Source organism: Crocodylus siamensis, chromosome 2, assembly GCF_052110815.1.
Source record: "Crocodylus siamensis isolate JL-2025a chromosome 2, ASM5211081v1, whole genome shotgun sequence".
NCBI lineage: Eukaryota > Metazoa > Chordata > Crocodylia > Crocodylidae > Crocodylus > Crocodylus siamensis.
The window spans coordinates 184,328,338-184,341,669 of record NC_143396.1 but is presented as its reverse complement, the minus strand read 5'-3'; the positions used below and the strand labels follow the sequence as shown (position 1 = coordinate 184,341,669).

General features: G+C 44.4%; 1 protein-coding gene across 2 annotated transcripts in view; it reads right to left on the bottom strand.

Annotated features, from left to right (window-relative positions):
• SERGEF (secretion regulating guanine nucleotide exchange factor) overlaps positions 1–13,332 on the bottom strand; it is a 276,067-nt gene that overhangs the window by 38,850 nt on the left and 223,885 nt on the right. The window lies entirely within an intron of this gene.

The window sequence follows — 13,332 nt, the reverse complement described above, 5'->3', positions numbered from 1 at the left end:
CTGACCCTTAGATGAAAATGCTGACCTTCTGACCCTTGGACAATGATAAAAATAGCAAGCAAGCAGCTTATATTGTTAAAACAGGAAACCGCATGGCTAAACCACAATGATGAAAAACAACCACATATTATGTCAGCCTTGACATTTTAACCCTGCTAAAGACAGCAAAACATATAGATGAATAATGTATTTAGGTTATTAAAAATTAGCATAAGGAATATAAAGGCCATTAAGAATTAACATAAGAAGTGTAAAAATTATAATACAGAGCGTATCACCTGAAATTATGATATTGATAAGTTAACTAAATAACCAATAGAAGTAAGAATTAGAAATGCATATGTATAAGTGTAATCCTATATAAGTAATAGTAAAGTTATGTTAGATGCCTCACTGTCAGAATGGGGACAGTTTTGTATCTTTTGTCTAAAAAAAGATAAGGGACTCCTTTTAAATGAGCTGTTGACAAGCTCTGAGACTACTGAATCAGCCAGCCGCACTTAGCCTCCGAGTTAGAAAGCAAGGGCTTGATTTGGGAACCTCGTGAACCAACAGACCTCCTTTAGTTTATGGCTTTGTGAAACAATAAAAGTTTTAAATTGAACATCCAGGTCAGAGCCTGTGCTTAATTCAGTCCTTATACAATTCGGCATGAACTCACACACACCTTCCCCCAAGTATGGAGCTGCCCTGCTCTGCTAAACTTAGTGCTGGCAGCAACTGTGGACTACAAATCCCAGAGGAACCTGGAAGCAAGAATGGGAATTGACAAGCCACCCTGTGGCATCCTGCTATTCTGATGCTGGTCTGCAAATCCCACATACCTCAGGGGCAACAAGAAGAGTAAGCAAACACAGCACCCATGCTGTGTTTATAGTTTTCAGATTATAGTTTTTCAGAAAAAAGAACTATTCTTGTTCAAGCTTTTATAAATTGAATGCTACCACCTTCCTCCTGCCCCCCTTGCTGAGGCCTGGCCATGCCCCCTCAGCTCTAGCAAGGAGTGGGGAAAAGTCTTTCTCTCTTCCCTCCCTTTTGGCAGCGGCTGGCAGGTGTGCTCTAGCACTCGCCAGCTTCTGGAGCACTGCAGGCATGTGGCTCCATTTCCTGAATCAAAAGTGAATGTGTATTCATTTGCTTATCAGTTCAATCTCTGCAGCTTAGACTAACCTGCCAAGACTGAATCAGTTCAACTTTTTTGACTGCCAGTATTTAGCCAAGAAGAGTTATTGACTAGAAATGCTTACTCCATTCAAACATCATATCTGGGTTGAAAATGACTACATTTCATGCTGACACACAATCTAACACATAGGATATCCATATAAGCTAAAGACAAAAATTAAACATAAACCAGTATAAGTGATTGGAAACCAGTTCAAATCTGTAACACAATGGTTCAGTGCATATAAGCCACTCTCAAAATGGCTGACACTGGTGTAAGATAAACCAGGATGGATGTAGTATCAGATGTAACTGATTTAGTTTAAATCTGTTTATTGAACTGTCCCAGATACCCTCCAGGTTCAAGTTAACTCACAGTCCCCCAGAATGCTTTTCACAAGGCCCACCTTGCAGGTGGGCAGGCTAACCTTAGCTCAAGCTGTCTACTCCAGCTGAGCAGGGAGGCATGCTCTAGCACCCCATAGCTTCAGGCCTGGGCCTCTGCAGGCATGTGGCTGCATTTCCAGAATCAAAAGTGAATATCTGTTCACTTGCTTATCAGTTCAACCTGCACAGCTTAGACTAACCTGTGGAGACTGAATTGATTCAGCTTTGTTTTTTTTGACTTCCTGCATTTAGTCAGGAAGGAAAGGTATTGTGAGGATACATCTTACTGAATTAGAAGAAAAAAAGTACTTCAGTGGTAACTTACTAGGAATTTGTACCAATACCCAATAGTCTGAGGCCTTGTCCTCTGAACTAGTAGTACAATACAAAGTCTACTACATTATATGCTGTGCTGGCTAGATTCTCACCTTGATCTCTGTGCAAATCTCCTACTGATATCAAGGGAATTCTGCAAGGGACTGAAGGCAGAAAAAAACTCCTCAACTAACACCCTGAGCCATGGTCTTATTAGGAACTGGAATGAATCCCTTAGAACAGAGTGAATTTGATACACCCAAAGTAAACATCCTAACTAAAACTGCGGTCTAGCTACAAATGTTGGACTATACATAGGAGAAAATGCAGGTACACCTCAAGAACATCCAAAGGGGAGCAATCTGCTCTGCAGGTTTCGTGACCAGCCAAGCAAAAGCAAACAACTATGTGCACTCAATGAACAGGACGGGCTAGGGCAATGGCAGAATTTGACTTCCCAGGCTGGCAACTGACAGACACAGGATTCAGAAGTAGCAAATGGAAACTCAACAAAATGACATCAGCTAAGAACAGAAGCAAATGACTTGACCTCTCCTACAGCAGGGTGTCAGAGATAATTTAGAGAAGACGTGTAATTTGTAGAAATGTAAAATGAAAGTAAAGGCAACACAAGAGAAAATGGGATTCGCTTAGCTCACCCACGGGTGCTAAATAGCCCCTCTAGCATAGCTAGCATGCTTACACACCCAGATGTTCAATAACTGATGCTGGGTATATAGAACCACTGACAACCTGGCCTCTTCACAGAGGAGCCTAAGCCCCTTGGAAAAACCTGGCATAGTGTTCAACTCCCTCTAAACTCTAGGCAAGGGAAGGAAAGGTGTATTCACAGCATGTGCTTTGCCCTTTTTCAAGTTTTGCCTGCTCATTTGTGACTCCCATGCTGAAGTAAGATTCTTGCAGATTTCAGCAGTAATGTGTCAACAGCACATGTATAAAAAGTCTGTAGCAATTCACCCTGAACTTTGCCAGGGGCGGAGGGTGGGGAGGGAGGGAAGCTACTACGTAAGGAAATGCAACAGCTACAAACTGCCTACAGAAGCATCTGAAAGTTCCCATGTTTCCTTTAACTGTTAAAAACTATTAAATTTAAAACCAAAAGCACTCCATCCCCTCACGCTCCCCTTTGTATTCCCCCTCCCCTTGCCCGCTAGTTTTTTGCTTCTGAGTGGGAAATTACCACTCATATACATGCATGTCACAGGCAGACATTTACCAGATGACAAGCTATATTTGTAGATACAGGACCTGTGGGAACGGATCATACAAAATGATCATGCTTTTGCACAGCATAGCTATGACTGTTTCATAATCTGGGCAGAGGCAAAAAAAAGCTCAGTTGGAAATGGGAAATATTGTATGTGAGATAATGGCTTGAACAGCAGCAGACTTACACATTTATTGATATGCGTGAAATTATACTTTCACTGCTGTGATAAGAACTCGTCAGATGTATCCTAGTACTGCCTAATAAGGGAACCATTACCTGTCACCACTGGGTATTGAGCACCCAAATTCTAACCACTTCATTAAAAAAAAGAAACAAGATATACCAGGAATGATGCCCACTGGTATCTGACATCCCTGGCTGAGCAAAGGTGCAGAGAAAAGAGAATTCCAAGAGAGGAAATAAGTCCTAGCTAACAGTTTCATTGAAATGTGCAAGTGAAGAAAAGCCTGGTTGAGAAGTAAAGGCACAAAAGATAAAGTCAATAGCCGAGATGTAGAGAAAAGATAGACAGGGGATTGTGAAATACAGAAGGGGGAGAAAAGACCAAACCACTGAGAATGCAGAAAGAACCAGAAGACAGCACGCTAGTCACAACTGCATTTTCTTTAGTAAAGCTGCAAGATGCAGAGGCAGCATAGCTGTACCAACACTAAGGAGTGTTGCTATATGCACCCACTGCTGCAGACAGAAGTTATTTTTTCTCCCTAGCAACAAGAAACTTCAAAACTGAACTAAAGATTGAAGACCAGCATTGAAACCAAACTAAAACTCCCACGTTTATTGTTTCGATTGTAAGCCCCAACTCCTGAGTACACGGAACAGCACTTGTTTCTGCTGGCGTGGGATCTTCACAGCCAGCTCACTTCTGCACTGTTATACCCACAGATCTCTGAGCTCTTCACATGAAAAACGGTGGTATTTACACATCTTCCTAATTCTTACATCATGCTAAATGCAGGTGAGTCTCTGACTAACATATGTAGCATTCGCTGCTTCCTTTTTTCCTTATCTCCTATTAGAGATCTGCTAGTTCTTCCTTTAGTAAAGGTAGTCCTACATTCTGTGAAACTGTATCTTCAACCTACACATTCATGCTAGTTACGTGCATGCTACATGTATATTACTTGCTAAAGCCTGATACTACCACACTACTCAGAGCACTGAGCAGTTCCTTTCTTGTTCTGCTTCCCTAGCCATTATTTTTAACTTTTCCTTTCAAGACTTGAGTGTCTGAAAGTTTATAACTTCCAGTACACTGTTTCACAAAACTGAGTCACAAGCCCAGTCACAGGTTTGCTCACATTTCCCGATGTTCTGCTTACAATTACTGCAACCAGTACTTTTCAGATACCTGAAGTGCTTCAAAAACAAAACCCAAAAAACATGCACATAGCTTTTGCGCTCATTTACCTGGCACGGTTTTTTGGAAACACTATGGAACTGGTCATACACCAAAGCACTGAAGTGCCTTGAACAAAAAAGTAGACTGAAAGCAGTAATGAAAACAACATTTAACACTGATCACACAGTCCTTAGCTGTCTAGGTTAACTGCTGCATGTAACAGTGCCACACTGAATCACTCCCTAAAAGCAAATAGCACAGATATTTCCAAGACAGTTAATGATGCAAAATAAAGTGAAAGTGCAGAGTTACATGCCAAATTTGCACTAGGAACAAATAAAATGATGAGCTTTTTCTGGTCTTCTTTCTACAATAATGAAGGATATTAAAATACAGAGTATGCACTTAATAATTATTAGCCAAATGGTTACTACTCAGCTAAATGCATCTGCATATAGGATTTTTTGCTTTTTTTCTGGCAAAGAATAAACACACACCAAGAGTTGTCTAAAACAAGCATAATTTGGTTCACTATAATGCAGAATGGCACTTTTGATTCTCAGCCAAGTGTTTTCCAAACAACTAATTGGTACTGTTAGTGAAGAAGGGACTGGATAGGTAAGGCACAGCACCTATTATACAGGCAATACATCTCTCAGGGTGCAACTCAGAAAGCTGCTGACAGAAAAGTGCCAAGTATTTATACAGTGCATAAGCACCAAGACTTGTACAGTGCAGACAAATGTGTTTAGGGCTCTGTTTTAAAAGAACATTTCCAAGCTGGCAATAAAAGGGGCACTGGGGAACAGATAGGAAGGGGGCATGATGGAATGGAGTGATGAGGCTACTGCAACTGATGTGCCAACTAATGAGTTTCATAGTGGTCATTTTGACAGTTCTGGAAGACCTGAAAGTGTGAGGAAAGCCTAGTGCAAGGATTAGCTACACATTTAAAAAAGCCAATTAGCTGCTGTGAAACACCCTCTCCCAATGTCTTCATGAATGCTGGACACATTGCTAGTCCAGAATCATGCTCCTCTTAACAAACCATGATAGCAAAGCACTGTACCCAGGAGCCTTCCAGGGCTAGGGACAGACATTTCAAAAGCCTGAGCAAGAACTAATTTAATCTTTGCAGGTTCGTCTAACCTGGCTAGGCTAAACCAGTTTGTAACTGTCCAGACATCCCCCCTGCACTGAAGAAATGCAGGCACATGGCGCAGGCTAGAAGACTGGGAGCACTAGAGCAATCCTGCCCTCCCTTCCATAGTGCTGAGCTGAGGGCCAGGCCTGGGCAAGAGGTTCTGATTAGGGAGGGGTTCCCCTCCCTTTTGCTGTTGATAACAGAGCACTGAGTTACCTAGCAGGGAGTTACACAGGGAGCTGTTAGCATTTATCAGCCCATCAAAGAAAACAACAGTCTTCAAGCTCTTCTTAAACAACTTTGTTAAAGTACCAAATGGAGGGACATTACCAGCTACCTGTTGACTAACTCCAAAAAGCTCTAAGCTGACACTGTCCTGTCTGCCTTTCTCTTGTCTCCCACAGCATGAACCATACCCAGCATGTGGTATGCTAACTAATACTGAGAGGTGTCTGTGTAAGGCAGAGGGGAGGGAGGAATCCCTGCTTGAGCAAGGGGTGGTAAGGAGAGTGTAGGGGGGAGCAGGAGGAAGCCAGGCAGACACTGCTGTACCTGCAGTCTCTGCTGGAGCTGCAGCTAGGGAACAGAGGGGTGGGGCCAGCCCTGCTGGGCTGGAGCAGAGAACAGAGCCGTGCCCAGAGTTGCAAAGCATGCCGGGATGCTGGAGGAGTCTGGTTTAACTTAAACCAGGAAGGGGTCAGGGACAGACATTGCATTAATCAGTTTAACCCAAATCAGTTAGGCCTGATACTACATTCAACCAGGGTTTCTCTCAAAGTGGTTTCAGCCATTTTCAAACTGGTTGATGTGCACTGAATATCTGTTCTGTTACAGGGATAAATCAGTTTCTCATCACTTAAACCAGTTTATGTGTAATGTCTGTCCCTAGCCCAGGTGTCTCAGTCATTCCCTGTGATAACCCCCTGCAGGATTTGATCCAAGACATCACTTCCATTTTTACAACCTTCTGTCTTTTCCCATAAATATCTTTTCTTCTTTTAAATCTGAAAAGGATATTTTTAATAGTGTAAGAGATACTGTTATGGAGCTATTCCAGGGTAACAGAATGAAAAATGCACTGTTTAAAGTATACATAAAATTCTTCTACTAGAACAAAAAACACAACTGGCCTGGTTTTCTGAAGTGATGGACATCCAGCAGCTCTCACAGAGCGAACCAAGTTGCTGTGTACTAAGTACTTAAAAATGACCCAAGGAAGTCAACAATAAAGGACTGTTTTTGTTTAGAATTCTGGATTCATTTATATGAACTATCTTGGATGCGGTTTTAGGAATTTTCCTCTTACTCTACCCAAAAATAATGACATTGATAGAATTGCACTTGCATGCAACTATGTGGGGGAGAGTTAAGCCCATATGCTTGAAAAGTTGACTTATATAATCATTTCTTCTATGGAAAATGTAATTCAGATGAAAAATTTGGATGTAAAATACAGAAACCTGCACACAGTAGCAGCCCACCCATAGTATTTACTAGTGTAAGATTCTTTATGCACACTTTTTTTTTTTTTACTTCTTTTGTGCTAAAATTAATTCAGAATTAAAATAAAATTTGCAAACCAACCACCAACAGTTTAAACATGAAGTTCGTTCCAGATCCTAGCCGCCCTGACAGTGAAGTAGCGCCTCCTGACATCTAGCCTGAATTTACCCTCTGCCAGCTTGTGACCGTTATTTCTAGTCAATCCTGGTAGTGCTCGGAGGAACAGTGCCTGTTGGCCCCCTCTGACTAGTTTGTAACACACCACTAGATCCCCCCTCAGCCTTCTCTTGTGGACGCTGAACAGGTTCAGGTCCTGTAACCTCTCCTCATAGGGTCTGCCCTGCTGCCCCCGATCATGCAAGCGGCCCTCCTCTGGACCCTCTCCATGTTGTCCACATCCCTCCTGAAGTGCGATGCCCAGAACTGGATGCAGTACTCCAGCTGCGGCCTGACCAGTGCCGCATAGAGGGGGAGTATCACCTCCTTGAACCTGCTTGAGATGCATCTGTGGATGCATGACAAGGTGCGGTCGGCCTTCCTAACTGCATCCCCACACTGCCAGCCCATGTTCATCTTGGCATCAATGACGACTCCAAGATCCTTTTCTGCCTCTGCACCGATGAGAAGGAAGTTCCCCAGCCTGTAGGTATGCTGCTGGTTCTTCCTCCCCAGGTGCATCACCTTGCACTTGTCGGTGTTGAATCCCATCCTCTTCTCATCCGCCCACCCCTGCAACCTGTCTAGGTCCGATTGCAGCCTATTCCTCCCTTCTAGCGTGTCCACATCCCCCCCACATCTTAGCGTCATGTATATGTGTGTGGATATGGATATGCATATGGGTTTGCTAATAGAGCTTTTATACATAACAAGTTTTTATACATAACAGAGTGAATGTTCAGACATTTGGAAGTGCTTTCTTTAGTAAGCGATATCAAATTTTAAGCAGGTGCTATCTATTTTTGACTCACTAGCACAACAGTGGAATTTGCATAGAAGTTATTCTATTTTTATATTATTCTATGCAGGTTCTTTGTCTAAGCTCATCACCAGGTGTCTTTTACCAGTGCATTAAGCAACAGAACTAAGGTGTTACTTGTTCCTTTTCTACATGGAGAGTAACTTGTACAGTGGAGTGGCTTGTTCTGGATGTTGCGATGAGGGGCATCCTGCAGAGAGAATTCTAAGCCCTGAAACTTGATTCAGCATCTCATGGGAAAGCACAGACAACAGAGACAGAAGGACAGGTTTCACATCAACCTGTGCTGCCGGGCATTTACAGTGCAGGATGCTGCACCAAGTTGACATTCCCAAGCTCTGAAGGCTTTCTGCCCTAGTATAACACATTGTTATAGTCCAGCCAAGGGGTGAAAGAGGCATGGATAACTTAGGCCCAACTGATACTTGACTTGAATACTACAGAATCTCCTTATCAACTGGAGACTGAAAGGCCACATCCAGACAAGCACGGCCATGCGTGCAGTGTGCTGCGCTGCAGACATGTCTGTGGCACCACATACCGCACGTTCAGCTGTTCTTCATGCTGCAAGGAAGCGGGGGCGGGTTTGACACCTGGATATTCAGAGGCTAAAAAAAAACCCCACATGCAATAAAAAAGTGGAGTGGCACACACAGGGGCAGCATGCACCGCTCAAAATTGGAGCCCGGCTGGCCAGAGCTGCACTGCGGCTGCCGGCCAGGCTACAAGCAGCAGGATCGCTGCTGCTGCAGCCCCAGTATAAGCTGCAATCTGGTATCTCCTGCCTCACCTTTGTTACCATTATGTTACGCTAGCTGCGTATTTTAAGTAAATTCAGGAGTGAATGAGTATGAAGTAAGCTGTGTGCGTGCCGCCCCCTGTGTGCCCCCTTTCTGCAAATAGGTTACTGGCACAGGCACAGTGAGCCGAGAAGGTGCTGGACACCCTGAACATGGGACCTCTGGTGTGAACGTGCATGCGTGACTGAGGAGAGCATGCTAGAAGGTGTTTGTGAGCATGTGCGCACGAGGTATCAGCTACCCTGTCAATCACCCGTGGGTTCTAGAACCTTCCTGAGAGACATCCTAAACAGCCAAGGCGAGGGGCGCAGTGCGTCTGTTGGTTGGTCGGTGGGCCTGACAGTCTGAGTTTGAGTGAGGAGGTTGCGAGGTGGACTTGTGAGACGGCTGTGACAAGCGTGGAGATCGGGGAATCGCCAAGCTGTGACCTTCCTCAGATTGCTGCTCCTAGAGAGCTAAAGCCAGCCGGCTCCCGAGGATTCCTCCCCCTCTGCTGAGCGGCTGCCAGCCTCTGTGGTGAGTATCGCCCGAGTCAGACCTTCACCCTCCACTTGTATAGATTTGTGTATGGTGGTTCTAGTTCCAGTGTGTTGTTAGTTTTGTTAAGAAATTAATAAACCATATAGACACTCGCTTTAGTTAATTTAGTCTGAGTGATCAATTTATGCAAGTCTGTCAACTGCCTCAGAGTAGCACAGTAACAAAACCTGTGACTGCTCTGCAGGTGGTAATTGTGCCCATCCCCTCATCTGGAGTACTGAGGCTAATTAGACCAATTAGGTGTGTCCCTAATCAGCCCTCAAAGTCTCCACCCTACACTGGGAGGCCCCCAGGACCCCAGGTGCAGCTGCTGGGGCCAGCCTAGTGCTAGCCCCAGCCTTCCCTACTGCAGCCAGGGTAACCTCCTGCATGCTAGAGTGCACATGGCATAGGCAGCTGTTCAAGCCCAGGCATGAGGCTACTTTGGCAGTACGAGTGTAATCATATGTGGTAAAGTTCATGCTTAGCATATTGTTGGCACGCAAGTCCATGTCTTGATCTTTACAAAATGACTATGGCACAGGCTCAGCTTAAGTTATTTTATAAAATACCTTGCACAGAACGGGTTGTAAATCACTTGGGCTCAGTTGCGCGACCAAAAGAACTTTAATTACCCTGACAAAGTTATCTTAATTAAATGGTAGCTAATTTTAGCTAAATTGAACTGAAGGTCTGATATTTCAATATATTTTTCGACGCTGAGAACACCAGACACATAAGAGAGGCAGGAGAGAAGTCCATTCCAGAAATATACCAGAAGGTAAAGCAGCTCATCAATGCAATGTTATTACTAAAATATACAAGGAGGCTATTACTTGGCTTCACGGATTTGCATTCGCTAAATGAAAAAAACAAACAAACTAAAATATACCGCTCTCTCAGATGATTCTATTTTTATAACTGTCAAGGTCAGTCAGTCTTCTTCCTAAAGAGAGTCTGCTACTCAGACTAGAAAGCAGTGGGAAACAGTGGCTGTAAAAGAAAGAATAACCTGTCAAGCAAGCCTTGGAGAGTCCTGTTGTGCACATTATTTACACACTTCTGGCTTACAGGGAAGAGCAGTCTTGTCTTGTCACAAAATTACAAGATTCCAGAGAGAGGGAGAGAGAGAGAGACTATAGGTTACAAGGAGGCAACCAAGCTGAGGGATGCAATGTGAAGCCTTTTGAAAAAAGGAAGGAGTAAATGTCGTATTGATGTATACGTGTTGGATTAACATGACACAGTTTTTCACAAAGGGCAATGGTAATTGATACTGATAGATTGGGAAGAGCATAAAGAAATGAGTAGAGAAGACTTTCTTATAGTGTAACTATCTTCATCTCAGCAACCAAAAAAAAAAAAAAAGCTGCCAAGAGGAAACCCTCATTTCCATTTAATCTAACCCCAGAGTTACTGGAAAATGCCTAGTCCCCATTTTGGAAGAACCTGGGGATCAAATCAGAACAGGCTGGCTGAAGTTTAACTGAGGAAAAAACTACTACGATGCAGCAAGTCAGGGAAAATTGCTTATCTGCTTGCCTTATTGAATGATGTGTTAGATACCCAGATACTAAGAGAGCCAGGAGTAGTGGCCATAGCCACAAATGCTTCCTTTAACTTCATTCTGACCAGCGGATTGCCTTTTGGATGTTGGCTATGTTACCATGATCTGTGCTTTCTTATGTCAAGGTTGGACATAATGGACTGTTGCAATGGACTCTCTCGGAACATAACTGTTGCAATGGACTCTCTGGAGGGACAGGATGTATTTAAATCAGTTGGTCCGGATGCTCTCCACCACAGAGTCCTGAGGGAATTAGCTGAGGTCATTGCGGAACCCCTGGCATGGCTTTATGAGCACTCGTGGTGCTCTGGTGTGGTGTCAGAGGAGTGGAAGAGGGCCAATGTGGTTTCCATCTTTAAAAAAGGGAGGAAGCAGGACCTGGGGAACTATGGGCCAGTTAGTCTTACCTCAATCCTGGGTAAGTTTTTTGAGAGAATTATTCTGGCACATGTCCACGAGGGGCCAGCAAGGGAGATTATGCTTAGGGGCAACAAACACGGGTTCATTAGAGGCAGGTCCTCTCAGACCAACCTGGTGGCCTTCTACGACCAAGTCACCAAATCCTTAGACGCAGGGGTAGCAGTGGATATAGTCTTTCTGGACTTTAGGAAGGCCTTCGACACTGTCTCTTACCCCATTCTCATTAAAAAACTGGGGGACTGTGGTGTTGACACCTACACAGTCAAATGGATTGCCAACTGGCTGGAGGGCGACACCCAGAGAGTAGTGGTGGATGGGTCATTTTCAACTTGGAGGGATGTGGGCAGTGGGGCTCCTACGGGCTCGGTCCTCCAGCCCGTACTTTTCAACATCTTCATCAGTGACTTGGTCGAGGGGGTAAAAAGCACCATGTTCAAATTTGCTGATGACACTAAGATGTGGGGGATGTGGACACACTAGAAGGAAGGAATAGGCTGCAATCAGACCTGGACAGGTTACAGGGATGGGCGGATGAGACCAGGATTCAACACTGACAAGTGCAAGATGATGAACCTGGCGAGGAACAACCAGTACCATACCTACAGGTTGGGGAACTCCCTTCTCGTCAGTGCAGAGGCAGAAAAGGATCTTGGAGTCATCATTGATGCCAAGATGAACATGGGCCGGCAGTGAGGGGATGCAGTTAGGAAGGCCAACCGCACCTTGTCATGCATCCACACATGCATCTCAAGCAGGTCCAGGGAGGTGACACTTCCCCTCTGTGCAGCACTGGTCAGGCCACAGCTGGAGTACTGCGTCCAGTTCTGGGCACCAAACTTCAAGAGGAATGTGGACAACGTGGAGAGGGTCCAGAGGAGGGCCAGCTGCATGAACAGGGGGCAGCAGGGCAGGTCCTACGAGGAGAGGTTACAGGACCTGAACCTGTTCAGCCTCCACAAGAGAAGGCTGAGGGGGGATCTAGTGGCCTGTTACGAACTAGTCAGGGGGGACCAGCAGGCTTTGGGGGAGTCCCTGCTCCCCCAAGCCCTACCAGGAGTGACTAGGAATAATGGTCACAAGCTGGTAGAGGGTAAATTCAGATTAGACATCAGGAGGCGCTACTTCACTGTCAGGGCAGCTAGGATCTGGAACCAACTTCCAAGTGAAGTGGAGCTGGCTCCTACCCTGGGGGTCTTTAAGAGGAGGCTAGACAATCACCTTGCTGGGGTCATGGCAGGGGGTCGGACTTGATGATCTGCTCAGGTCCCTTCTGACCATACTAACTATGAAACTATGAAACTATGAAATAATTCAAAACATATGGAAATGAAAGCAGGTTTAGGCTGCAGAAGCCTGAGCAGTACACAGTAACTCTTATAGATAGCATGTAATACCAGTGCTGCAAGGTCTGCGTTTAAATGTCTCCTGGTTTCCAGATCAGGTTTAAAGATCTGTAAAGACCTAAATGCATCAAAAATCATCTCTTTCCCTTTTTCAGCTGTAGACAACCCACCTCTGGATTTGACCAAGAAGGAGGCGGTAGAAGAGCATTTTCTATAAGGAGTTCTCCACTATGGAGCAATCTTCTGCCCTTGATCTGAAATAGCCAGGGACTGGTAACCTTCAAGCCACACTGCAGGACCAATCATCTTTGGGCCTTTTTAGCTGAAATGGTTGGAATCTGATAGGAAATTGTTGCCAAGTGTTTTTGGCAAACAGTGATACAGTGATCTCAGCAAGATCTTCAGTTTTCATCATTTCATTTGCTTTCAGTTGAATCATTTTGCTATGAGAAGCACTGCTAAAAAACTATATAGAGAGGGACACCAGAGTGAAGAAGTTGTATTCCAAACTATTCAGTGTAAGAGTGTTACAAAAAAACACAACCTTGGACTCTGGGCTCTCTTACATTAGAACTCATGCCAAATACATCTACCTCACAT